Raw genomic sequence first — 26,643 nt, forward strand, 5'->3', positions numbered from 1 at the left:
AAGGTTATTAACGTTCACTTTCAGCGTTTTCAGGCTTTATTGACGGTCACTGACTCTAAGAGCGCGTCTTGGAGGGCAGTTTGTGACATACTAACATCTAAGCAAAGTTTGAAATAAAACTATTCCCGCCTTTGTATGTTTTGGGGTATGGTGAAGAGTTTTTCTTGATTCCGTTAGGCTTTTCAAGCCTAACGACTTTTGGCGACTTTTGGCGGAGCTGCACTGCTCTTAAATGGTGACAGTATTGTCGCTAAGTCATGTCCCAACTCTTGGGACACCGTGGACTGACTGTAGCCCTTCAGGCTCCTCTGTCCGTGGAATTCTCCAGGCAGGAATACTTGAGTGCGTTGCCATTTGCTTCTCCAGGAGATCTTCCCAACCCAGGAATCGAAGCCGAGTCTCTGGCATTGTAGGCAGATTCTTTAGCAACTGAGCTACTAGGGAAGCTCCTAAGTTAAATGAGCATTTAAAAAATACTTCTTTGAGCAGTTACCATAGACGCTCAAATATTTGAGAATTTTAGTTATAGCAATGGGCGTGGTTTCTTTGGTTTTTTGTTTGGTTTTGGGTCTTTGGTTATTTTTTGTTGTTGGTTGGCTGGTTTGGGGATTTTTGGATTTCTTTGGGTCGGGGTAGAGTTTGCATCAGGAGGAGATGGTATCCAAATCAGGAGAAATGTTTATTTCATGGTGTTCTGGTATGCAGTGTTGCAGTTTAAAGTATCTAATCCTGGTTAAATCTCAGATTGGCTCCAGCAAATGGATATTTTTATTGAGAATAGTTTGGGTTTTGTTCTGTGGGTTTTTTATGTGCTTTTCTTTTTTAGTACAATCTGCTTATTTAGCATGCTTCAAATCATAATAGATTGTAGTTAACACTGGTGGTTGATGCAAGGAACAATGCTTTGTAACACAGAGATGGGTTGTCTTTTTCTACAGAAATTTGTTCTTGAGTCAGTAAATTTCCACGTAAAACTCTCAGGAGTGACTTTTGCTATAGCACTTTGGTCTCTGTAATGAGGAATAAAGCATATCATTTCACTGTTGAAGATAATGGCATATACTATAAAGATAGGCATCGGGTACATAAAAGGAATTCGAGCCTTGAGTTTGGTGAATTAGTGTCCTCAATGAAACGGCTTGTCTCTTCGAAGAGAAGGAGAGCGATAACCACATGGTGATGACCAGGGTTCTTTCCCTACCTTGAACACCAAGAGGAACGGGAGGAGACAGAGTGATTTTCAGAAGAACTGACGTTCATTTATCAACCACGTACCCTCGTTCCTTGCTGTTTCTTAATTCCCAGAGAAATTAAAAAACGTGGTTCCTAACCAGGATATTTGAATGGGAAAGGTCCTTTCAGTTCCCAGGCAGGTAACTGAATCCGTTGTATAAGCGTTCATCTGCCTGTACCTTGGAAGTAACACTGAGAAAATCGTCTTCTCTAATGGATGAAGTGGGCAGAATAGGAGGGTGGTGGAGCTTTTTGGGGCAAGTTTTCCAAAAGTTGGAGCAAAAGTAAATCAGTCTCTTCAAAGGAACAGACTCATTAGATACCAGCATTTGGGCCTTAAGGTCTTTTGCAACATCATGTAGCTTGTTAGTAAAAATACTCCAGACCAGAGAAAAATCCACGTGGTCAAATGCTTATTGGATGAAAAGTAATGAAAGAAAAAGAACATGCTGAAGATTTTTAATATCTGGTATTTGACCCAGATCAGTTGACTGAGTACAAATAAAGGTCAGTCAAGAAATCTTCCAGAGAGAGAATTTAGTCATTCAGCTGTGATGTGGACAAGAAACCTGCTATTTATTTGTTAAAAATTAATCCCAACTAAAATACTTTGTTAATTAGCAATAAATATGGATAAACTGCAAGTAGTTTACTATGCTGTGTTTTCAAAGCAGGATCAAGGAATTAAAAGTTACTGAAGTTTTCTCTGGAAAGTACTTTCTCAACATTATTTTTCAAATATTGTAATTCTGATTGCAGTGTGTATGAATCTCAGAGTAAAATCTGTTGAGGAATTGATATTCTCTGAGGTCAAATGACTGATTCAGAAGAGCAGGGTTAAATTGGAGGGTAAAAGTGTCAATAACACAAATTGATGTCTGTCATTTTAAATGTACTAGATTGAGGGCCATTTAAGTGGATCGTATAATTAGCATAATTGTGCGTATAATGGTTTATGCTAAATTACCACACAACTCCCCAAATTTCAGCAGCACAGCACTATGGTTCCCACATCACAGCCCTGGGTGGGTATTCACTTTGGGGAGACTGCACTCCTTCAGATGGTCATTCAGGAACCCAGACTCCTCCCATCCTATACTGTCTCCCTTCCCTTAGACCTCATCCCCATCTGCATCCATCAGCAGAAGGGGTCAAGAATATGGAGAAATGCATATGGAAGTTTCTGATGAGCCAGCTCTGGAAGGATCCAGGTCAGTTTCTCTGCTGCTGTTTTGGCCACAGTCCATTTCTGTGGCCACAAGAGAGACTGGGGATTCTTCCAACTGTTCTCCCCAGGAAGGGAGAACAATTAAAGTTGTCAGCAACCGTGAGTCATTCATTTCGATTTAATTCGTTTTCAAATCTTTATTGGCTGTTTGCCATACACCAAGCGCTGTGCAGAGTGTGACCTGAGAATTGGTTGAGCAGCATCTTGATCTTGGAGGAGTTGTGAATCCTCAGGAGAGAAGACAGAGTATGAAGTGCCTGCCATCCTAGGAGAAAGGGATTAAGAGAACCTGCTTTGAAAGTTCAGGGAATGATTCTAGATTTGAAAGCTGCCTGGAAATGATTGATTTGGATTCCACTTTCAGAGATGAACAAGATATGATTGTGAAAGAAGCTGGCATCAGGAGCCGTAGAAACAGGTCCTGCGATACAGGGTATCATAAAGAATATCATGTCGTCATTGTTCAGTTGCTAAGTTGTGTCGGTCTCTTTGCGACTCCATGGAACTAAGAAGAGATATATCATTTTACAGCTAAAGCAGCTGAAGCCTAGAGTAGGAAGGTGACCATCCAGGTCAGGTAAAGGGGTTGAAGATCAGGTTTCAAGCTGAGAAAGAGTCCACGGGGACTCAGTCTGAGCAGTTCAAACACTGAAAGGAGACCACTAATGTTCTGGGAAGGCTGGCATCTGGCCTCAGTGTGGGATTTGAGACAGAGAGTGGGCCCAGGGGGAACTGAGCCTCCGCAGTGGGCAGAGGAGGCCACCCCATCTCCGAAAAGTGCCACTGACCTCAGAGTGGGTGGAATGAGCAGTGAATTCTAGTCCACCTGAGAAAGCAGTCCAATCTGAATAACTCTGAGTTTAGGTTTATCTTACATACTTCTTAAGAAAGAACTTGGACAAGGCCAAGTCAAGTGCAGCCTCTTGAATTCCACACCCAGTATTCATTGGTGGAAGTGCTTAAACCCTCCAAGTGATTCCAGTATTTTAATTTTACTCAGTATTTAATTCCAAAGTTCTCTGTGCGATACAGTGGGTTCTTATTGTTTATTTTATATATAATATGCCTTGCGTGATTCACGCTGGTCAGACTACATGATTATGTTCACTTCTGATATAATCTTTTTAGGTACAGCCTTAAAGTCTTTGATAAGATATTTTAAAATAATTTTAGCATGTGTGTGTTCTATGATTACTTAATGAGCAAATAACTGGAATCAAAAAGAGTGTGAATGTATTTAATGTGAGGACAGGTGAAGTGAAGCAGTCTGGAAGAGGGAACCAATAAAAAGGGATCTTGGTAAATAAATAAAGACATCGTTTAGAAATGGAGAGGTATTTGGAAGGAAATTAGTGCCTGACACCATACTCTGCTCTTTGCATGTTTAGGAGCTAGTTTCTGATGTTATTTTCACCACAGATCTCCCTGTGGTGAATTGTATTTGACCTCCACACTGTTTATCTCCTGGACACATTGTGAAATTTTGAGAAGAAGCAGGTATTAGAATTTGTCTTGAGAGCAGCTATAAACATTTCCTGGAACCCCTCTAGGGTAGAAGAAAAAGGAAAGGAAAATGGAAACAAGGGATAAAGACAGCTAATAATGTTGGAGATACCACTGGGATTTGTGGTCTCTTTTTGAAATGGCTTCCCTGGTGGTTGAGACAGGAAAGAATCCACCTGCAATGCAGAAGTCCTGGGTTCGATCCCTGGGTTGGAAAGATCCCCTGGAGAAGGGAACGACTACCCACTCCAATATTCTGGCCTGGAGAATTCCATGGACAGAGGAGCCTGGTGGGCTACAGTCCATGGGGTCACAAAGAGTCGGACACAACGGAGCACTTTCAATTCACTTTTTGAAACTAAATAGAAGAAGTCAGAACGTGACTGTTTCTTGATCATGGTTTGTTTTCATTTTTGTCTTTTTTTTCTTACTCCTTCATCAGTTATTCCAGTTGATAGAACATTATGTCATCTTCAGTTTCAGTGTGAGTGCTTGTCTTGCTTCCATGTGTATTATTCATGCAAACGTTGATTGAACTGATGACCCCAAGTCATCAAGGAAACATTAAATACACTGATGAATACATTTCTTAATTTTAGAAAAAATTAATGAGTGAAGGTTAAAATACTCTTCTTAAATTTGTCATTTAAAAAATTCTCATATGCATACCTCATTGCCTAATACTGCCAGAAAAATGAGGAATTCCTATGTGTTAATGAGCCTGTATATTTTTTACAGGTATGACTATTACCGAGTGTAACAGCCCAGTTTGCTGGCCATGTCCTGTCTCCAGGAAAGTTGTAGCTGCTGTTGTTTCAGGTAGTCCCTTGGGTACCAGAGGTGAGTTTATGAAGCTATACGACCTTTTACACTTATTTAAAAAAATTGAAGTGTCGTTGATTTACAGTGTTGTATGTCAGCTGTACAGGTAAGTAATTCAGTTGTGTGTGTGTGTGTGTGTGTGTGTGTGTGTGTGTGTATTCTTTTCCATTACCGTTTATTACAAGGTATTGAGTAAGTTCTCTGTGCGATACAGTGGGTTCTTATTGTTTATTTTATATATAATATGCCTTGCGTGATTCACGCTGGTCAGACAACGTGATTATGTTCACTTCTGATATAATCTTTTTAGGTACAGCCTTAAAGTCTTTGATAAGATATTTTAAAATAATTTTAGCATGTGTGTGTTCTAATTCCAGTGGTAGTTATTAGAGATATGATTTTGCATGAAGTATTTCTCTTTTTGTTCTTGACCAATTAAAAAAATTGTTTTTTTTTTTCTGATTGGTTTGCTAGATATTTGTGACTACATTAAAAATGTTAACTTTTGTCTCATCTTAAAATACGATCTGAATTAGCAATGAATATTGTGCTATACATAAGGGCTGTGACATAAATCTAGTTTCTAACTTCATAAACACATAATCTAGAAGGGAACACAGACACATATGTAACAACTGCATTTGTTTACTGAGTGAAATAGTGAGATGGATAAAGTTCTAGTAAGCCTTGAACAGCCAAATCAGCTTCAGAAATAGATGTGCAGTTATTTTAAAATATTTTAAACATTTTCCAGCTACATGCAGAAAATAGTGTGAAAGAGGTATGGTTCTTACTATAAGCAATTTAGCATTTTGACATTCTGAGCATCCTCATCATGAAATTAAGTCCAGAAGGAGTTTTCCCACATCTCTTGAAATGGTCCTTGTTCGTCCACAACATTTCCCATAATAACAGAGGTGCTTCCAAGGGCAGGAAACGTCAACGTTATTAAAGTTTCACAAAGCAAAGTCACTTTTAAGAATATGATGTCCCCAAACTGACAAAGGTCTTGAAAAATAATTTCAAGGGCGGCATAAATTATTTTCTGCTTGTCAAAGGGCAGAAATATTTAGGTTGAGCTAATGAATGGTAGAGTTTTAGAGTGGAGAATATCCTTAAAATATTACATAGATTTATACTGTCAGTAGATGCTACCTACATGAGGTTATTTGTATTTAAACAAATTTTAAAATTAAAACTGCAGTTTCTCAGTTGGATTTGCCATATTTTAAAGATGTTTATTAGCTACATGTGGCTAGTGAATACTGCATTGGCTAGTACAGATACAAAACATTTTCATTATCATAAAAAATTCTATTGAGCAATACTAAATATATACCCAGATATTCATAGAGGAGGCAACCAAGTCTCAAGGAAGTAATAAAACTTCCAGAGGTCACACAGCTGTGTTTTTAAAGAAACGCAGAATGATGCAAAGCAAGTAATAACAGAGGCATTAAAGAAACCCAGGAGGTTTCTGGAACAGATAAAGTAGAGTTTAACAGTGCAGGCTTAGTTGTTAGCAGGGTTGAAGCTCATGATCATTAGGACGACCTACCTGATTGAATTTGGACAGTTAAAATTTTATGCAGTGAATTAAAAGCAGAAAAATATTTCAATTTCAATCAAAGGCTGCCAGCTCCATATTTTTAGCCTGTGCTGTGCTTCCAGATTATGTTTATCACTTTAGTATACAGGGCACCACTCAAACCAAACCCGAAGTTTGGTTTGCCTGGCCCCAAGAAATGAAACAATCTTGAGGGGTTATGGCTATATTTGAAAAGGTTGATTTTTCAATGCATCATGCAGACTGGCCCTGTTTTAAAAGGGACTCCTGCCACCACATAGTCGAAATGTGAACTCTTTTCTCTCTTGGCAAAAGTCAAAGATAGGCCCTGCATTTTTATTATTTCATTAAAATCCAAGTATTATTTTTCCATTTTCTACCTTGTTTTCATCACAGTGTGATCAACTGTAGTCAAGAAAGGAAAGGTTAGATTTATCAATCGAAGTGTGATAAAGGCCCTCTAAATAATTGAACCCTCAGGAGAAACAATCCTCATGTATTCTTTTTCTGTTGCTTCAATATCTTCATAAAAAGTCATTTCAGTATGTTTGGTCCTGTAGCAGAGATTCTGTGAAGTGCTTATCTTCCTCGGAGGTCCAGAAAGCCTGTGAGTGTGTGGATAAAGGTGGGTCTTAGAGAGAGAGAGGGAGGATGGAGAGAGACTTGATGCTGAGAGAGGACAATGTTCTAAAACCTCCTTGGGTTGAAGGTAGGGGAGCAGAAATACCCATGAGTAATCTAGAGTAAAAGTTAAATAATCAAGGAGATGAATACTCTGAAGGAATATGGTAACTTCCCTCCTAGAAATAAAAGTTACCCTTATTAATTCTCTTCCTTTTGCCCCAGAAAAGCATTAGTTAGGTCTAGAGAGGGGTATTATTGCCAGAAATGGAAAAGGCAGTTTGAAGAGACTAGCCTGGAGCAGAGAGAGCAAGAAAGCTGAGCCAGTAGATGGAAAGCAGACTTCATGGAAGTCTCCAGCTCAAGTTCTGGGAACACCAAGTTCAAGTCCAAAAGGGCCCACATGGGAACTGAGGAAGACTGGCAGAGAGGGCAAAGTTACACTGAAGGTACAGTATTTATTATGGGATTGAACTCCTGAAAGGCCTTCCAGTAGCTTCCGATCTGTTCAAGAATCCTTCATGTCCTGCTGCTTCCCAGTGAGTGGCTCACAGCTTCAAGACCTCTTCTCCAGGCTAAAGAACTATTTGTAATATACCCTGCCTGTATTTTTTACTTTGGCAACCCAGACAAGGAAAGTTGAACAATTTTCAGATTCTAGAGCTTTTGCCCCAGCCCTGGAAATGCTGCAGACAGCCAATCTCAGCTAAAGGGAGCCACTTAGCCCAGGGTCACATCACCCCTTCGTACAATGCCCTTCATCCAATGACAGGTGTAAGAATATAAAAGTTAAGACATCCTCCTGAATTGGGACATCCCCCTGAAGGGGTCATCTCATTTTAAGAACTCTCCCCCAAAGGGTCACCTGAGGTTTCCTGAGGCTGCAACACAACTTTACTTCTACCTTTGCCCAATCTGATGTCCTTTTCTTCCATACGTTGTTGATGCCAAGAGTTGTCCCTAATTAATCTCTTAGACACTAATCACTGTCTCAGGGTTAGCTCTGAACATGGTGGCATTTGTTTATGATTTGGAGTGCATACCTAGACTTTAAAGTGCAGCAGTGCCCAATTGCACAAATATGTCTTTCTATTTCTCTCTCTCATCTCTGTTTTCATTTTCTCGCTGCTAGATTAGTCAGGGGACTCCCAAGTTCTTCATTGTGTCATCCTGGTACCAAGATTCTCCTGGAAATTATAAAGTTATTCACCTTCTACATCAAGTACTTCTTATTTTTTCCCTAGAAACATAAATCATCCTTAAAAGGAATTAGAGTGTCAAATCTTAAATATATTTTACTTTCTCCACCACTTTATACATTAAATGCTTTTTCCTGGAGACTGCTTCTGACATTGGCGTTCACTGTGCTCTCAAACTGCCTAATTTGGAAGCTACTCCTGTTTCCAAATGCTGCCTTCTGCTGGTCTCCTGAAGTTCTGAAGTCTGCCCTGCCTCCACTATTAGGTATAGTTCAGTAGTTGTCTACCTCAAGGTAATAGGGTATCTTTTGGAAGCTTTATTCTTTTTCCATTTACACAACACACACACACGTATATGATTACATATATTATATAATTCTAATACTTAAGCGTCTATGTGACCACAGCTTTATCTGCAGCCCACAGGTTTTGCTACAGTATATTTTCATTCAGTTCAGTTCAGATGCTCAGTCATATCTGACTCTTTGCGACCCCATGAACTGCAGCATGCAAGGCCTCCCTGTCCATCACCAAGTCCCAGAGTCCACCCCAACCCATATCTGTTGTGTTGGTGATGCCATCCAACTGTCTCATCCTCCATCGTCCCCTTCTCCTCCTGCCCTCAATCTTTCCCAGCATCAGGGTCTTTTCAAATGAGTCAGTTCTTCACATCAGGTGGCCAAAGTATTGGAGTTTCAGCTTCAACATCAGTCCTTCCAATGAACACCCAGGACTGGTGTCGTTTAGGATGGACTGGTTGGAGCTCCTTGCAGTCCAAGGGACTCTCAAGAGTCCTCTCCAACACCACAGTTCAAAAGCATCAATTCTTTGGTGCTCAACTTTATAGTCCAACTCTCACTTCCATACATGACCACTGGAAAAACCATAACCTTGACTAGACGGACCTTTGTGGCCAAAGTAATGTCTCTACTTTTTAATACGCTGCCTGGGTTGGCCATAACTTTCCTTCCAAGGAGTAAGTGTCTTTTAATTTCATGGCTGCAGTCACCACCTGCAGTGATTTTGGAGCCCAGAAAAATAAAGTCAGCCACTGTTTCCACTGTTTCCCCATCTATTTGCCATGAAGTGATGGGACCAGATGCCATGATCTTCGTTTTCTGAATGTTGAGCTTTAAGCCAACTTTTTCACTCTCCTCTTTCACTTTTATCCAGAGGCTCTTTAGTTCTTCTTCACTTTCTGCCATAAGGGTGGTGTCATCTGCATATCTGAGGTTATTGATATTTCTCCAGGCCGTCTTGATTTCAGCTTGTGCTTTCTCCAGCCCAGCGTTTCTCATGATGTACACTGCATGTAAGTTAAATGAGCAGGGTGACAATAGACAACCTTGACGTACTCCTTTTCCTAATTCTGGAACCAGTCTGTTGTTCCATGTTCAATTCTAACTGTTGCTTCCTGACCTGCATACAGGTTTCTCAAGAGGCAGGTCAGGTAGTCTGGTATTCCTATCTCCTTCAGAATTTTCCACAGTTTATTGTGATCCACACAGTCAAAGGCTTTGGCATAGTCAATAAAGCAGAAATAGATGCTTTTCTGGACCTCTCTTGCTTTTTCGATGATCCAGCGGATGTTGGCAATTTGATCTCTGGCTCCTCTGCCTTTTCTCAAACCAGCTTGAGCATCTGGAAGTTCACGGATCAGGTATTGCTGAAGCCTGGTTTGGAGAACTTTGAGCATTACTTTACTAGTGTGTGAGATGAGTGCAATTGTGCGGTAGTTTGAGCATTCTTTGGGATTGGAATGAAAACTGACCTTTTCCAGTCCTGTGGCCACTGCTGAGTTTTCCAAATTTGCTGACATATTGAGTGCAGCACTTTTACAGCATCATCTTTCAGGATTTGAAATAGCTCAACTTGAATTCCATCACCTCCACTAGCCTTGTTCGTAGTGATGCTTACTAAGGCCCACCTGATTTCATATTCCAGGATGTCTGGCTCTAGGTCAGTGTTTCATTATCATTCAATTAATGAAATTCTAATTCCTATTATGACTTTATCTTTGACATCCATATTTATCAGAAGTATGTTTTGGTTTTTTTTTTTTTTAATTTAATTTGTTTATTCAGCTGCACCTGGTCTTAGTTGTGGCTTTCAGGATCTTCAGTCTTCATTGTAGCATGCAAGGTCGTTTAGTTGTGGCATGAAAACTCTTTGTTTGTGGGAACCAGTTCCCTGACTCGAGATGGAATTCAGGCTCCCTGCATTGGGAGTATGGAGTCTTAGTCACTGGACCACCATGGAAATCCAGAAGTGTGTTTTTAATGTCCAAATATTTGATAAAATATTGGTTATACATTTTAAAATTTCTTGATTATTCTGAGTCTTGTTTTATACCCAGCATTCAGTCAACTTAAAAATGTGCCATGTACACCTCAAAATTTGTATGTAAATGTGCATTTCATTCTTGTTAATGCAGTGTTTTATGCAAATGTAGGCCAAAGAGTTTTTCAATTAATTTATTTTAATTGGATATAGTTACATTAAGGATATTGTGATGGTTTTTGCCATAGGTCAACATGAAATGGCCACAGGTATACATGTGTCCCCCCCAATTCTGAACCTCCTCTCCCATTTCCCACCCCACTGTATTCCTCTGGGTTTTCTCAGAGCACCGACTTTAGGTGCCCTGGTTCATGCATCAAATTTGCACAGGTCATCTATTTTACATATGGTAATGTACATGTTTCAATGCTCTTCTCTCAAATCATCCCACTCTCATCTTTTCCCCCTGAGTCCAAAAGTCTGTTCTTTACATCTGTGTCATCTTTGCTGCCATGCATGTAGGATTGTTGGTACCATCTTTCTAAGTTCTCTCTATATGCATTAATATAGAGTATTTGTCTTTCTATTTCTGGCTTACTTCACTCTGTATAATAGGCTCCAGGTTCATCCACCTCATTAGAACTGACTCAGATGCATTCCTTTTTATAGCTGAGTAATATTTCATTGTGTGCATATAGCACAACTTTCCTATCCATTCATCTGCTGGTGGACATCTAGGTTGCTTCCTTGTCTAGCTTTGTAAATAGTGCTGCAGTGAATGTTGGGGTACATATGTCTCTTTCAATTCTGGTTTCCTCGGGGTGTATAGGCCAAAGACTTTAACAATGGTATTCAGATCTTCTGTAGTTTACTGATTTGTTGTTGTTCTGAATTATTGATCTAGGTAATTTAGATTTTATTTCTAGTTAGTTTTCAGAATTTCCCTTCATATATTGCCTCGAAGTTTAGTTTTATGATATGTTCCTTGTAAAGTAATGGTTGGTTTTATTATCCTGTCTTATCTCCAGTGATACTTTTTGCTTTCAAATCTCCCATTATTTTTTTTTCAGTTTTGCTTATTGTTTTTATGACATAAGTTTTGCATCCTTTAACTTGCAGTCTGACTATGGTGTCTTGTAAGGGGCATAGAATTAAGATTTTTGTTTGTTTCAAAAAATCTCTGCCCTTTAATGTGACTATTTACAGTTAACGTATCTTATTATAGACCTTTTACTCCTTGTTTTCTGCTTGTCCTTCCTTTTTATGTTCCTCTGGCTCTTCCTTTTAAATTCATCAAACTCCATTTTCCCTTTATTAGCTCACAATGCTTATATAGGTAGCAGTTACACATGCACCGTGACTTATTAGCTCCTTTACTGCTTCTCAAGCAGTGCTGAGACCTTAAATTTATTTTATTACTTTTTCCTCTTCCTCTTGTTTTCATGCATTCTAATTTTTATATATTTCATTATTACTCTTATGTGCAGTTAGATTTTATTCAGATTTATTCACTTACGCTTCCTTTCTGTTCTATTTAATTCCTTTGTCAAGTCCTTATTTTCCTCTATGATAATTTTCCTTCTGCCTGCGGGTCTCCCTTTCAGTTGGTTCTGATGAGAACATATTCTCTAAATTTTGTTTGTTTGCAGATTTCCTTATTTCATCTTCCAAACAACATTTTCTCTGCCTCTAGAATTCTCAGTGAGCAGTTATTTTCTTTAGCACTTTCCATTATTTTCTAGTATTAATCATTTTTGTTGAGAAGTAAGCAGTAATCTTAATCTCATGCGTTGTTGAAAGGTCAACTGTTGTTTTTCCTCTGGTTACTTCTAAGGTGTTCTGTTTTTCTTTGCTATTTGTAAATTGTACTCTGGTGGTGTTAGATATGGTTTCTTTATATTTACTCTTGTTGCGTTTTTTAGTGCTTGTTGAATTTATGGCTTGATATATTCTTTTTAGTTTTTGAGAACTCTCAGCTATTATTTCTAAATATTGTTCTCGCCCGAATCTCTCTCTTCTTTTCCCTTTGGACTCCAATGTAAACATATGATGAAAATGTTTACTGTGGCCCATATGTTTCAAATGCTCTTTTCTGTACTTTTTTATCCTTTTTGTTTTCCACGTTTAGTCTTCCTATTTTTACTGCTACTCTGTCTTCCAGTTCATTTATCTTTCTTCACCTGTGTTCGGCCCACTACTGAGTTTAATTTTGAATTCTGTCAGTTCAACTTTAATCAGTTTCTAGTTGTCTAGTTAAATTCTCTACCTTGTCATCTATTTTCCTGAACTTGGTAATATTTATCAAAATATATTTGAACTTTAATATCTAGGTCATCCATGATTCTGATTCTGTTTTTTATTCTAATTCTCCTTTTCTTGGGAGTCTTGGTGGTTCTTTGATGAACACCAGACTTGGGATATGACAAGTTGTAGAGAATCATAATGACATTCCAGTTGACCTTTGAACAACCTGGATTTAGATTGCACAGATCCACTTATATATGGATTTTTTCCCAACAACTGCAGCACTGCATGATCCGTGGTTGGTTGAATCCTCAGATGCAGAACCATAGATAGGAAGGGCCGCCTATCAAGTGATATGTGAATTTTTGACTGCATAGGGAGTCGGTGTCTCTAAGTCTTGTATTGTTGAACGGTCAACTGTCCTTTTTTCAAGAGAGAATTTCCTATTCCCAGGTAAGGAGCAGAAGGAAAGATCAGCTTATTGATCTTCAGTCATTGCACAAGCTTCATACTCATTTTCCTTCTTTATAGATGTTTCCATCAAGGTAGCTGTTTCATCAACCTTCCTAACACACATTCACGTGGACACAGATACATATAGAAACCTCCAGTGTCCTAATTCATATCATTAGCTTTCCACCGGGCCACTATTCTTTGGTGGGTTCTGAACCTCAGTTTTATCTCCTCAGCATTACAAGACTCCTGAGTCTTTGTTTTGACTTCAGTTAGCTTTTGTTTGACTTCTTAACATCTTGCCTTGTCTACCTACGTGGAAAATGTGATAACGTCAAGGGACCACTGTTGCTGAATTGAGCTCGAGTCTCTGAATCTTTCCCATCTCTGGGATTTTGATCCTTAAAATTCTAGCTGCCTTGTTATTTCTAAAGTCCAACCCTGCTCTCTCCTCAGTCCTCCAATATTGTCCTAAGATCTACTGGCTTTTCTGCCTCTTAGGAGCCATATTTGGCTTCTCATGCTTTTGATTTTCATCAATAGTTTCTAAATGACTGGATTAGATAAAGCATGTGCAGAATACTGTTCTTACTTCTATGAGTTTCTTTTCTATTTTATTTTTCTATGTCATGGCTACCTCATTAGCTTTATAATGCTCACAGTCAAATGTTGCTTATGATTTATCTGACCTTTCTAGTATGGTTTCCTAAGGTAAACTGATATAGTTGGAAGCAGAAGTCCTTACCTACTATTGAAAAATTCTGTTTTAGCTTTCTATGAATTCTTTGATTTATTTTATTTTGTCCCATCTTCCATCACTTTTTCCTACCAGAAATTCCGATTCTCACAGTTAATTTTAAAATTAAAAATTATAATTAAGCTACTATGTTAATAGTCAAGGGATTAATTTTGCTTTGAAGAAGAACACAGATTGATGAATGGAATATGGAGAATTTCTTAAGACCTTTGTCATTTCTAAGCATGGGAATCAGCCATCTGCACCGTGATAAATTAGTCAGATATGTAAGGAAGCACTCATTATAAAATCAGCATTACTCAGTAACAATCTCAAAAGTTGCTTCACTTTCCTACTCATGTTACCAATTTCCACATGTTCAATAGGAGCTTAGAATCATGAGATAGGCCATTTTCCATGTCCTATCTTAGTAACTATAATTATTGGGAAAACAAAACTATAAATAAGGATTTGCTATGAATATATTCAAACCTTTTGTTCCTAAACATCTTCTAGAAGAAGACTGAAAAGTTTGACATAGAAACACCTCTTGATAAGTAAGAAACAGTAAAATTTCTCATAATAGTTCTTTTCTGATCCCATTATGTGATTCTCAGGTTCACACAAAATTATTTTTATATGAACTTCACAAATCTTATTTTTACTATTAAATCAGTGGCCCCACTCTTTTGAAACATGGGGCAAAATAGTTGAAATTGGAACAATTTTCCAAAACCCAGGGCATATGACATATGTACCTATAGAACGCAATATTTCTGTCTGGTTCTGCAGTAGAATTTTTCATACCTGCCAGTCTAAGTTGACTATTGTTTTTACAGTGCGTTAGTAGAAATCAAATGGTAAATTCAGTCAAACAGTCATTTCATACATCAAAAAGAAAAATCAGTCAACACAACTGTCTGACTGAAATAAAGGAAGAAAACAATTCAAGGCAAACAGTTGTCCTAGGAGACTTGTATAAATGCAGTAGCGGTGTCATGTGCAGAATTAACCTTTCCCCACCTTTAACTGGAGAACATTCTGCCAGCCAATTCAGTCAGCTCAGATAAGCCTGAATTTTAATATTCCAGTCTCATCACTCTCAGTTGATGGTGACTGCGCTTCCTTCTCCTTCCCCTGTCACTCAGTGGAGAACGTCAGAGCAGGAGGACAGTGATATCGGCATACTGTAATGGCCTGCCCTGGACTCTACAGCTTCAAAGTTCTTAAGCTGACTCAGTGATCTTACAGAGTCTGGTGCAGAAGGAATATGTGAATTAAATTACAGACCGTTGACTGCCTTCTAGCACTAACATCCCTTATTTCTGGTTCTAATATATCACTAAATACTCAAGAAGAAATTTTTGAGTGTTTAGCAGAAATATGGCTCCAAAGCAGACACATTGAAAAGAAACATTGTCATCTATGATTGGTTTTAAAGTTGACTTGTCTTTTACTCATAAACAGATTTAGTGTGAATTCAGTTTTGCTAAACGTTAGAGAATCTTTTGGAGGGACGTGCCAACTCTTTTGAGTTTTTTTGCACTCTGACTTTTAAAGCAAGGTTATTTTTCAAAAAGTTTAAGGGTTACTTGAATACTATAAAGATTATTTGTATTTTTGAGTTGCCAGTTCTCTAGAACAAATTTGTGTGCTTGAAGTTCTTAACTGTAGTACCTAGATGGCACGTGGAAAGCAAGCAAAAGAGATGACTTTTCTGCTTTGAGAGACCTCTGCCTATCTTTGTAAGTAACAGGACTCATTCCTCATGAAACAATGTTCAGAAAGGAAGGAAAGGTAGTTTTCTTAGTTGAAGCTTATGATACTGAAGAGGACTCTAAGAATAGCTTCATAAAGAGGATCTGCGTAAAACAGAAGTAACCCTAGGAAACATGTATTTTCTGATGGACTCTTATCTTTGTGATGGTGAAAAGAGGATATGGCAAGGAAGTGACACTAATACTGGCGTGTTACATCAAGCTGTCTCCTGGGATGCAGGGGTAAGCACGTGGGACAATAAAAGCACTTGAGAAAGAGTCAGCTCTCAGCCATCCATCACCTAGTTTGTGAGCATACTTGTGCCTCTCCTCCTCCTTTCCTTTTGACCATTTTACTTTTCTCAGCATATTTAAAAGAAGGCAAGGTGAAAAGAGTGGGTTAACTGTCAGATCAGTCTCATTTTCTGTTTTATAGTACCTCTCCCAGTTTGAGAACAGATAGAGAGCTTCGGAATAATGGGAAAAAAAGAGTCTCTTGGATCAGTAATAGACTCTCATGATAGTTGGCCAATCTTGTGCTCATTTAGGACGCTAAATAGCAGTAGAATGTACCAACTTCTAATTCAGTAACTAATTAAGTGCTCCTTTAGATAATATACCTGGGTAAGGGGAAAAAAACCCTATTTTTCTTTACCTTGTCATAGCATTAATGGATGTTGGGGGGAGTCTGTGTTTATCTGTCTATCCATCTAGATATAGATACATATTTTGGATTTGCTAGATTTATTATTCCTGTACCTGTTTCCCCTCAGATGTATTCCCTCTCCCTTTCTTGCTCTGCTGACCCCTAGAAGCCACATACTGTTCACATGATTAGATTTAATGAGAATCCTTGATATGTAGTTGAGGAGCAGGAGGAAGGGAGAAACCAGAGTCTTTTTCTCTATCTTGATCTTGCTGGCATCTCTGGCAGGAATGTCTTCAACTCTTTGACTCCAGGTCCTAAAAAGCCTGTCAGCCAGGTGACCATAGATGCTGTCTTGACTCTTGGTGATATCACCTGTTTCCTTTGACCTCCAGCCTAAGAGAATAGTAGTCTTCTGTTGGTGATAATCTGTGGATTGCACACATCCCTTATTTGGTCTCATGGCTCTTCCATGACTGGTATAACCAATTCTCTGTACTTAATTCCCTTTAATCTTGCTTGTAAAATGGTTTTCTTTCCTTGGCTAGCCCCTGGGATACAATGGATAGGGCAGTTTTTCTCATGACTAACTCACTAATCAGTGAGGATCAACCAATTCCCAGTAACATTAATATCCTAATTTTACTAACTCATTAGCTGCATTCGACTAACTGTAATATCTGAGCCATCCTTAGAGTATCTTTAAGGTAGCATGATTTGGGGGGTCTTGAGAAAGGTTGTAGGACCTTTCTACCAACTTCATCAATTCTCCTTCCAATGTCACATGTATAATCATTTCTTAGTCTCACAAAATCTGAGGGATAGAGGGGGAATTATAACTCTGCAACATAGTTTCTGGAATCAGATGCAAACATTTAAAACATTAATCACACCTGTTTTTTCTAAGACAATATGAATATTTCAAATATTTGGCCTATATGAAACTTAGTAATAAATGCAATTTATAATCAGTGTCCCTATGAGATATGCCTACTGCCACATTTAATTTTTACTAACAAGGCATTTCCCCATGCAATAACAAACATGAATCATTACACAATCGTAGGGGTACAAGTAATATCAGATTTTTCATATAAATACCATTTATTTTGGATCCAGACACAAACCACCTAGTTGGGCAAATGTACAGTGTCATCTAATAGTGGGAAACCCTTCCATTATTTTGTAGACGAGATCGGAGGCTTCTTCTATACCAGAAAAAGTGAAGAGAGACTTGGTCCTCGTTTGCAAAGGTCATGCCTGCCAATACTTTTTGATCAGACCAGGAATGATCCCTTTGAAGGTGGAGGGGATTCCAGAATATCATGATTTAGAATCCACTCCATAGACACAGCACGTTTAGAAATCCTTCCATACATGGGTGCCATGTTCAATTTGTAACCACTGTCCTCTGCTTCATCCTCAGTGAGCTCACAATAGCTAGGGTCAGATCATCCTTGTTAGACCTTGGCACTCACTCTGTCAGCCAAGTGATATGCCAGCTTCGTAATGGACTCACTGTGAAACTGAAGCCACAGTGTAGTGTTTGCCAGTTTCTGTAGTGGGACTGCTCCCATGGTGGTCAGTTTCATGTTACCAACATGATGTCAGTGAAGGCAGAGTTGGGAACAGATTTTTTTTATTATTTCCACCATACAAATTTAAGACATGTAAATAACCTCAAGAAAGAGCACAGATTATAATAAAATGCAGTATAATAATTAGGAAGTGATGAGTTTTGAATATCCGTTAGTATTGTTGTTAATAAAATTAGTTTCACAGTAAGTTTATATCATTTAAATTTTAATGATGACTGTATTTGACAACACAAAATTCCTGAAAAAGATAAGCAAGAGAATATGAGCTCTCTGTAGTACACTACCATTTGTCTTTCTCTCCTTAGATTCTCTTGGAGCCTGCCAGGCTCCTCCCGCCATGGAATTCCCCAGGCAGTAGCACTGGAGTGGGTTGCCGTTCCCTTCTCCAGGGGGTCTTCCGGACCCAGGGATGGAGCTCAGTCTCTTGCACTGCAGGCAGATGCTTTACCCTCTGAGCTACCAGGGAAGACCTGGAGTGTCCCCAGTCTCCACACAGAAAGAGCCGCTGTAAGAACTGACAGCGTCATGGTCCATGGTCCTGGGTCTGATTTCTTTAAAGAGGTGTGAAGAGGATCCTGTCTACTATGCACCTTGTCACATGGAGAGTTAAGAACTAGAACTGTGGGGCTGACTGTGCTTCTGGAGAGAAGGGAGTTAGGGTTGGAGACTGTAGGGAAGCTCATTTTTATATGCTTTTGTGAGTACAGAGCAGTAAAACACAAAATGAAAATGGATTTATCAGTAGACTATTTCACTACGTAAAATTTTGACTCAGTCACCCTACTAGGATGTCACAGAGGGCTCCCTTAGAGTGCTCCCTGACTAATGTAGATGCCAGGCACCGTAGGGGGCTCCCCAGCTGGCACTAGTGGTAAAGAACCCGCCTGTCAGAGCAGGAGACACAAGATGGACAGGTTTGATCCCTGGGTCAGGAAGCTCCCCTAAGGAGGAAATGGCAACCCACAAGAATGATAGTATCAAGAGTTAAGGGTGTAAGGAAGTGACTTAAGAGTCAAGAGGTGAACCCTTATGAATGAGATGAGTTTTCTTATAAAAGAGGCCCCACAGAGATCCCTTGTTTTTCCTGCTATGTGAGGATGCAATAAGAAGTCTACAACCCAGAAAAAGTCAGCAGCCAACCATGTTATCACTCCGATCTTTTGATGTACAACTTTCAGAACTCTGAGAAAGTTCTGTTATTTATAAATTGTCCAATTTATAGTGTTTTGTTACAGCAGCCCAAGTGGATTAAGACACCAAGTATTTGCTAAGAGTGTTTTTGGATGAGATTAAAATTTAAATCGGCATATCGAGTAAACCAGATTGCCCCCCCTAATGTGAGTGGGCCTCATTTAATCATCTGAATGCCTAAATAGAACAGAAAAGCTGACCTTCCCCTGTGAAGAGGGAATTCTGCCAACTTGTGTCCTTTGAACTGGGACAGTGACTTTGCTCCTGCCTTTAGACTCAAACTAAAACATTAGCTCTTCCTGATCTCAAGCCTGCTAGTTTTTAGAATGGAACATCATCATTGGCTTTCCTGATTCTCAGAATTGTGGACTTAGGCTTGAGTCTTCAGCTCTGACTTACCACCCTGCAAATACTGAGACTTCTGCATCTCTCTAATCATGGGAGCTAATTCCCTGTAATGAATGTGTTTGTGTATAAATATATACATATATTGTTATAAACACACATATATACATATTTATGCCCTATTGGTCCCATTTCTCTCGAGAACTCTAATGCATTGCCTGATATTCTTAATTTTGACTCTGTTGACCTCAGCACTCTATTATGGAACATGGTATAATTTTTATTTAGCAGTAATTACCTTATTGAATACATTTTTGAAGTAGGAGGAAAGATATTTTCTTTTTTGCAGCAATACAGAGTTTTCTTTTTTTGCTATAGATGTAGATCCCAATGATTATTTCAATTAGCTGATTTAGTATTGATGAAAATGATGGAGAATATTTTTAAACCAAATTCCAATTACATAATCATAAACCTTCACACTTAATTAATCATAGTTTACATGTTTGGAAAATTAAATCACTCTTAAGGAGCCTAAGTAGTTATTTATGTATACTATAGAAAATTACAGAGGCAGGAAATTTGTTGATACTCCTTTTAAGGTTCTTTTGAATTTCCAAAATATTTTATAAGGTTTAGGTTACTTTGAAGTAGGATTCGCATTTATAAAGAAGTAATCAAAGTTGAAAGAAGGAGCACAAAACTAAAAGTCAAGTCTCTTAGAAACTAACCTTGACTCTGACAATGATTAGCTTTTAACTAGTTCACAGCAGTGGATCTCACTTTCATTATGTATGAGTACTGGTAATAATCAGATAATATGTATGCTCTTAGTATTATTTCATCTATAGGCAACAGTGTGAGATAAGTTTCTTTGTTCTGACTCATCTAAACTCATCTTACTGACTTGGGTTTTTCTCATCCTACTTCTATGACCACAGAATGACTCCCTCCTCTGGCCAGACTGCACTAGGGAAAAACAAATCTGATATTCATCTGTCATGAGTTTAAATAATTTAAAAGGGATTCAAGTGTGATTGACTCTGTGTTGCTGCATTTGTTTTGCATTTTAACAAGACCGACATTTTTAGCTAAATGAATGAAACTCAAAAGTGGAATTTCAGATGACAGTATAGTTTGGGACAGAAGTTTTCTTAGCCATTTGAAGAGCTTTCAGGGTGATTGTTTATTTGGCTTACCTATAATATTGAGAGAAGAATGTACAAGTCAGGATTGGCCAAGAGATAGAGGAACTGCTGCCAACCATACTTCATTAATTTTTAATCAAGTATTATGTACTAGGCATTGTGCCGGTTCATAGGTATGTAGGGTTAGCGAAGATGGTGCATAGAACTTATTAACTACTTGTGCTTACTTGTGACCATGAAATCTACAAACTTAGAGAAATATTGAAGACCCCAGGCCCACAATGCCCTACATCGCATAACAGTCATCTCTTCTTACTTGATAGAGTTTGAAACACTGTTAAAAGCTGGAGGAAAGATTAGAACAATTCTTCATATCTTACTTCAGCCCTGAAATAACCTCCACATTTTCTCCTGTATCTATCTTTCTTTCTTTTTTTTTTTTTTTGTCCTGTTTTGCTTTAAGGAAGAAAGGGCACTTAAAACAGTAAACAGGGTGATTGAGATAGAGACAAGTAAAAAAATAGTATCAATGCATTTTGATAATTGATCCCTCAAATTGTACAAATAGTATGAGATAATTGTATAATTAAATTGTAAAATTGTATAAACGTGTATGAGATTAAGTTTAATTGAAAAGAGTGTTACTGAAAATGATTAAATACCAGTTAGCAATATTTATCTGCTACTATTCAAAGTCACAAGCTGGACACTAATAGTAATGCTCAAATTTATAATCAACAGTAAGTAATAAATAGACTAGCAAAAATTCTTTTATAGGACTTCTATAGCCTCTTAAATTAATTCACCAAAACTCAAATACTGTCCTTGATAGCATTGGAGATGAAAGCTTTACTTTTTAATGGGAAATCTGCATCTCATTGTAAAAATGGAACACTTCATTCCTGGTCTATACATATTTTCAGAAACAGTAGTTTTTGGATTGCCAAATACTTCACATAAAGACAGTCTTGAAAATTCATTTCAGGCATAAGACACCTATATATATAGAAAGAGGACTATTAAAATGAAATAACCACTTCCTGGGACCAAAAGGTTATAATGATGAAAACTCTTCAAAGTGATACCTTTTGCCTTATGTTTTGCAATCCTAAGCCTGCAAGTACAAAAAAAAGATTGAAGAGTGAGAAATAGATACAGTTTATGATGATTATTGATATAATTGCAGTTCCTGGTACTACTTGGGTCAACTATCAAGGAGCAGGGAGAATTTCGGCAGTAAAACAGTCTTATCAGATTTATCAAATTTTTTCTTAAACTTGATCATTAGTGTCTCCTACATGCAACCATTATTACATTTTTCCTTTTGACATTTTCCTGCTTTGCTAAGAAAGAAAATATATATTAGACTGGTAATATAGAGCCTCAAGTTTTGGTTCCAAGTTTGTGATTTGGAATAAGTCCTGTATCTTATATAAGCCTTCTATTGTAAAAGTAAAACTTCCATTTCCAAAGTTTTAGAGAACAATATTTACAGTGGGTTTAAGTTTATGAAGATTTTTTAAAAGTCCTATATAAGAATTCCCTCTAGATTTGATTATATTGACATTTGATTATAAATTTAGAAGGTGGATCATGACCCCAGTTACCAGTGCTGGGTACTTTCTACAACACCAAGATATCTCTCACCTTGAAGATCAAAAAAGTAAAGTGTGTTCAATTCAGATTGATCTGATCTGACACCTTGGTGTTGAGACTCAGGCTAACTAACATTTGTTAATGAATGTAAGCTGTCTCTCAGAAATGTGAGTAGATCCGTTGGTATTTAGATTGAGTTTAAAGTCAACCAGTTGGAATATATATTTCACAAAGTTACGTGCGTTTGTAGATCAAATGATCCTGGGATTTCTGTGACTTTGTTGTGAAATGCCTAACTGATAGAGCCTCAGAAATTACCTGTAGTTTGTGTAGGAGAACATAAGGACAATGTGGCAGATGTGGCTAATGGACTGATAATGAAAAGTCATACTTTCCTGAGCTTGTTTGCAGAGAGATGGGGCCCTGTGGCTGCTTCCCCCTAAAATGAATGTAAATGAGAGCAACACACACATCTTCAGGGCCAAAGCAGTTAAGGACAGATGCACCTTTCCTAAGGTCTCTTTTCTCCAAATACACAGTGAGAGGATCCCAAAGACTGAGCCGAGGACAGGATTTCTGAAGGCCGTTAAATGAGGAAACCCCACCTGGCCATTCAAGTGTCAGAAATAACATCTGTTGTGTGAAGGCACTAAACTGTGGAGAGTTGCTGGCCGTACTGAATTATTACCAGACCTTCCTAATACAGAATTTGATTTTTTTTCTTTTCTTTTTTTTTTGCTAGTGATAGCACTAACTCAAAGATATTTAAGGGCTGAGGAAGAATGATACCATCAGTTTGTTTGCAGTCTCTCAGTTTATATGGTTTACGTTTATGTTTTTGTCCTGTTTATGCTGTTTGTCCCTACTGGGGAGTTGAGGGGCACAAATCCATAAAAACTTTACTGGAGAAACCGAGGGTTTAGGGGACTTCCTTAGAACACATTGCCAGTGAGTGTCACAGTGCAGTGGAGATTTGTAACTCAGGCAAATGGATCCAAAGCCCACACTTTTCCAAAGTTCTCCAGCCTGAAAAAGCCTACAAGTTAGTTAATCCAAGAGATCCATGGTGGTACAGATGCAGTCTTAAGGTCCAACTATGTCCTTCCTTTGCAAGTTTTATTGAGGTGTATTCTATGTAGAGGAAAGTACAAATATCATGAATGTTTCATTTCAAAGACTGTGACAAATAAAGCACAACTGTGCACCCATCATGCAGATGAAGGCGGAGCCCTGCATACCCCCTGCACTAGTTCCTTTCAGCAGCTCCTCGCCTCCTTTAACCTAGAGACTAGTTTGACTGCATTGCATTTTATATAAATTTGGTAATATAGTGTGTATTCTTTGGTGTCTGGCTCTTGTTTTTTTGTTTTGTTTTTTTTTTTTGGCTGATTAGCGTATTTAAGAAAGCCTCACTGTTGGGTGAAGTGAAGATGATTCTTTTTCATTGCTTGTGTTTTCTTCTTGTTTGTGTAAATCACAATCTGTTAATCCATCCTTCTACTCACGGGCACTTGGGTAGTCTTCACTTTGGGTTTATTGGAAATAATCATACTCAGTGAGTCCCACATTTTCCCAAGGGAGCACACAAGTGACAGGACCAGAGGGCGCAGTGTCTCCTGCTTGCCGCCTCCCCTGCGTCCCAGCCCTTCACGTTTCGCTGGTCGGACTCTTAAAGGAAAGGGAACCAGAGGACCCTTGGCATCCACCTTCTATCTGATTTTACACTGTGTGTTTTGGTATTTTTACTCCTTGGATACTCTGTATAGGTTTACCTTTTTGAGTATGCTGAATGTAGGAAGTCTAATTTTAATTTATTCTTTATATACAATATTAAAACAATTAATAAACATTTCAAAGTTGAAAATATCAATTTAGTATACAGAAAAGATCATTGGACTTTGAATTCTGGAAAAGTAGATTTAATTTCTATCTCAGGGACTTTGTTTCAAAAAAACCATCTTCAAGACTAAAATTTGCAATCTGCGTGATGGAGCTATATTCCTGCTGCAGAAACTTTTAATTGTGCAGATGTTACATTTGTGAATGCCTTTGGTAATCCTAAGGGGAGTACACAAATATTGGTCATTATTAGGGATAAACTTGCAAAGAAAGTGGGTGCTAAGTCTGAGTGTTCATAATAGCTGAAACAAATCTAAGGTCGAATTTGTTGAGATTTTCTTCATTTAATTTTCTTTTCTGTGTGTGTGTGTGTGTGTGTGTGTGTGTGTGTGTGTGTATGAATGTACTTTTAGGTCTACTTTTATTTACTTAGACAAGAGAGTGAAAGAAAAAGAGAGAAGGGAACGCTATCCAGGAAAAATGAAGCTTAAAATTCTTGCCACAAACTAGACAGGCTCCCCACAGAGTGAGGTGTTACGGTTATGGACATCCGTTGCCCCCTCTCTTGGGACTCATAAACTGGCTAGATGTCCTCCAATTTCTACCCCAGACATAAAACAGCTCGGGTGCATTGTCAGCAGTGATTACACCCTCCCCAAGGGACCTGAAGTTTCAAGCACCCACTCCTAATCTCCCTGCTACAACAGAAGTCCCCTGCAATCAGACAAATTTGTAGGTCAATGAGTTGAAAATTGGTTGTCTTTAACTTTCTGATTTTTAAATACATTTTGTACAAATTGGTTCCAAGGAAAAATACGATGGGATGGTGAAAAATAAGAGCTGCCACCTTGCATTAATATTCACAATATTGTCGTCTACTTACTTTTGGTTTCTGGATTAATGTAGCTCTGACTTGGCTCCTGTCTCTGTCAGTAATAAAAAGATAATAAAATGGGTAAATGGAAACCAGAGAATTTGCAAGCTGTATGATAAGTGTGGTTTTTCATGTTTAAAAAAAAATGTTCATCTGGGAACAAACTAACTTAAAGATTTTAAAAGCCAATTTCAGCTTAGCGGCTGGGGTTTGTTTGAAATCTTAACCACTGACTGAGGTGTGACACTTACATTTGATACAGTAAATCTTGTCGACTGTTATTTTAAAGGACTGAAATGTGCTTTTATTGCAAAATCGTCTCAGATAAAAAATACATTTTTACAATCTCACTCTGTCATAAACTTTCATGTCAGGTTTTGGCTCCGCAATGCATGCGGGGGAAGCATTATACAGAAATAAGAAGGAGACATGTATAATATTTTATTTTCCATTTTAAGAGAGGAACAGAGATGGTCTTATACCATTCTTGTTATCAAAATACTAAATATTACATACTTGATCGGAAATGATCTGTAAGCATATCTCAAGTCATAAGACTATTGCTTATTGTTGCAGAATCGTTTTCTTAGTTTGATATACTATAATGTCATATATATAAGAAGTTCTGTGAAATGTGTTTATACTTTCTCTCACTTATCATATTTCCTGAAATAATTATTAAAAACTCCAGGCCAAAATTCTACAGGAGAGGGGAGCTTGATTTATATGATTCTCACACTAACATTTCAAAAAATTGAGTTTCTCAAAAAAAGTTTTCAATGAATTGTGTTGTAATTACTTAAACTGTAGATTTCTCACTATTATAAGTCCTATGATTTCAAGTTTAAAAGTACTTGAAAAGATTCCATTTATATGAATAAAACGTCTACTCAAGTCTGTGTTTGAGAATGGAAGGATACAAATTTGAAATGACATTGATTAGCACAACCATTGGCATATTTGTCAATAGATATCAATGATAGAAAACAAACTGGCAAGCAGTTTTTGTCTCAGGGCCATTTCTTTTTAGAATATATTATTTGTTTATTGACCTTAGAAATCTGGGCACACATTAAAGCTTTTAAACATAAAATAATGATGGTGGGAAAATTAATTACAAGGCATTGCTCACATGTTTCAAAACACCAAAATGCTATAATTCTCAAAGAGAAGTCCTCTGCCCTTAGCCTTAGGATTTTAGGGCTTCAGTGTATTTATGTATAGGCATACCTCAGAGATTCTGTAGGTTCAGTTCCAGACCACTGCAGTAAAGCAAATATGATAAAGTGAGTCACATGAATTTTTTTGGTCTCTTGAGTGCACAAAAAAGTTATGCTTACACTATACTGTAGTCTAGTGTGCAACAGTATTATGTCTAAAAAAGTACATACCTCAGTTGAAAATACTTTATTGCTAAAAAATGCTAACCATCATTTGACAACGCAGTCTTGCCACAAACCTTCAATATGTGAAAACCACAATGTATGTGAAGCTTGATAAACTAAGCACAGTCAAATGAGGTATGCTTGTATCTGTATATTCACAAATAAAGAGGGTTGTTCATATTGTTCCTTCCCTTACACTGGCACTAGAAAATGCTCTTAGGGTAATTCAAACAGGATAAGGAATGTTAAAGTGCTTTGCAAGCTAAAAAAAAAAAAAAAAAAAAGCTTTGACTCCTGTGCCACCCCTGTGAGTTTGGTATACTCTTCACATCTGTTGACTTTTAGAATGACTTTTGTGATTATTTTTGCTTGACATGA

At 37.9% G+C, this 26,643-nt stretch overlaps 1 long non-coding RNA gene across 1 annotated transcript in view; it reads left to right on the top strand.

Moving 5' to 3' along the window:
• LOC136155405 (uncharacterized) overlaps positions 1–26,643 on the top strand; it is a 49,907-nt gene that overhangs the window by 622 nt on the left and 22,642 nt on the right. Inside the window, exon 2 of the long non-coding RNA XR_010660807.1 lies at positions 4,703–4,804. This is a non-coding gene — a long non-coding RNA (uncharacterized lncRNA). The remainder of the gene's footprint in view (positions 1–4,702; positions 4,805–26,643) is intronic.

This window comes from Muntiacus reevesi, unplaced genomic scaffold (genome assembly GCF_963930625.1).
Source record: "Muntiacus reevesi unplaced genomic scaffold, mMunRee1.1 SCAFFOLD_31, whole genome shotgun sequence".
NCBI lineage: Eukaryota > Metazoa > Chordata > Mammalia > Artiodactyla > Cervidae > Muntiacus > Muntiacus reevesi.